Below are 2,500 nucleotides of genomic sequence, written 5' to 3'. Positions count from 1 at the left end.
CGGGGGGCAGGCCAGAACGCGGGGGGCCAGGGCCCGAAGGCAGCCCCCCCGCGGGCGAGAGAGCAAGCCAGCAGGGGCTGTCGCCTGCCGCGGCCAGCGACGTCGGGCTGGCCCCTGCAGCGCCTAGCCTCTCCCCCGCAGGGGGCAGGCCAGAACGCGGGGGGCCAGGGCCCGAAGGCAGCCCCCCCGCGGGCGAGAGAGCAAGCCAGCAGGGGCTGTCGCCTGCCGCGGCCAGCGACGTCGGGCTGGCCCCTGCAGCGCCTAGCCTCTCCCCCGCAGGGGGCAGGCCAGAACGCGGGGGGCCAGGGCCCGAAGGCAGCCCCCCCGCGGGCGAGAGAGCAAGCCAGCAGGGGCTGTCCGCGCGTCGCGCGGCGCGGCATGGCTGCGGGGGCCGCGCGCGCGCGCCCAAGCGCCCAAGGGCCCCCAAGGGCCCCAGGCCCTCAGGCCCCAGCGCCCCAGCGCCCAGCGCGGGCGGGCGCGCGCGCGCGTGTGGTCTTTGAGGGGCGCCGGCCTGGTGGCTCCCTAAAGAGCAATAAGTGTCATTGCAGCTCTGGCAGGGGGAGACACTACTAGGTCCCAGCTGTCACCCCCCCTCTAAAAAATTCATTTCTTGGTATTTTGAGCTGAAATTTTGCAGAGAGGTTGGCAAAAATCCAATCCACCTTCATTAATTTTCCCAGAATTTTTCGAGGTCGGGAAGTATTTGTTTTAATTTTCCTACCATTAGAAATCGAGTAAATCCGCAAAACTAGGAACCGGCCCGGAATGACCCCAAATTCAGTGGGCAGCCTCATAAAAATATGGCTGATTTTACTGGATTGGTTTCATGTGGAAAGCACGACGTTTTCTTGTAGGAATGCGGGAACCCCGGCAGCTCGCCTGCCGCGGCCAGCGACGTCGGGGACGCTGGCCTGCGCTGTCGAGCCCGCGAGGGCTGTCTCCGCGGCAGGCCCCCCCTGAACGGGGCACGACAGGCCACCGCGCTGGCTCGTCCAGCGTCGACAGTCCCTCGTCCAGGTTTCAGATCGCGCCAAGTCGAACCCATGACCTGCTCAAGCCATCGTGCGCTGCCGAATTCGCATCTGCGTGTAGGCTGCCATTCCACGCGGCAGCCCCTGTTTTCGTCAGCGTGCCCCCCTGACGAATTTTCCTGCCTGGCCCAGTCCAGCGTCCAGCCCCTGTTCGTCGAAAAATCTGCGCTGCTGATTTTCCACGACGAGCCTACTTTCGTCAGCGTGCCCCCCTGACGAATTTTCCTGCCTGGCCCGGCCAGTCCAGCCCCTGTTCGTCGAAAAATCTGCGCTGCCGATTTTCCACGCGGCAGCCCCTGTTTTCGTCAGCGTGCCCCCCTGACGAATTTTCCTGCCTGGCCCGGCCAGTCCAGCCCCTGTTCGTCGAAAAATCTGCGCTGCCGATTTTCCACGCGGCAGCCCCTCTTTTCGTCAGCGTGCCCCCCTGACGAATTTTCCTGCCTGGCCCGGCCGGTCCAGCATCCAGCCCCTGTTCGTCGAAAAATCTGCGCTGCCGATTTTCCACGCGGCAGCCCCTCTTTTCGTCAGCGTGCCCCCCTGACGAATTTTCCTGCCTGGCCCGGCCGGTCCAGCATCCAGCCCCTGTTCGTCGAAAAATCTGCGCTGCCGATTTTCCACGCGGCAGCCCCTGTTTTCCTCAGCGTGCCCCCCTGACGAATGTTCGTCGAAAAATCTGCGCTGCCGATTTTCCACGCGGCAGCCCCTGTTTTCCTCAGCGTGCCCCCCTGACGAATGTTCGTCGAAAAATCTGCGCTGCCGATTTTCCACGCGGCAGCCCCTCTTTTCGTCAGCGTGCCCCCCTGACGAATTTTCCTGCCTGGCCCGGCCGGTCCAGCATCCAGCCCCTGTTCGTCGAAAAATCTGCGCTGCCGATTTTCCACGCGGCAGCCCCTCTTTTCGTCAGCGTGCCCCCCTGACGAATGTTCGTCGAAAAATCTGCGCTGCCGATTTTCCACGCGGCAGCCCCTCTTTTCGTCACCGTGCCCCCCTGACGAATTTTCCTGCCTGGCCCGGCCGGTCCAGCATCCAGCCCCTGTTCGTCGAAAAATCTGCGCTGCCGATTTTCACCGACGAGCCTACTTTCGTCAGCGTGTCCCCTTGACGAATTTCCCTGCCTGGCCTGGACAGTCCATCTTCCAGCCCATGTTCATCGAAAAATCTGCGCTGCCGATTTCCCCGACGAACCTGCAGCTGCACAAATCTGCGCTGCCGATTTCCCCCCCTGTCGGCATGGCTGCCGCTGCCCCGATGTCCAGACCAACAGTCTTTTTTGTCGACTTTGCCGATTTTGTCCGCGCTGCCGATTCCAACACTACCCCCTGCATCCAAACCAGCATTGTTTCGTCAGCTCTTCCCCTGACGATTTTAGCCCTGTAACAAACAGTAGGCCTCCAATCCCGCCAACGGGAGCCAAGTTGATAGGGAAGAGAATTGAATGACGCGCCTGGTCCTCGCACCCCGCCACCCGA

This window comes from Populus nigra, chromosome 2, assembly GCF_951802175.1.
Source record: "Populus nigra chromosome 2, ddPopNigr1.1, whole genome shotgun sequence".
Taxonomy (NCBI): Eukaryota; Viridiplantae; Streptophyta; class Magnoliopsida; order Malpighiales; family Salicaceae; genus Populus; species Populus nigra.
The sequence above is the reverse complement of the archived record's forward strand: the minus strand, read 5'-3'. Positions refer to the sequence as shown.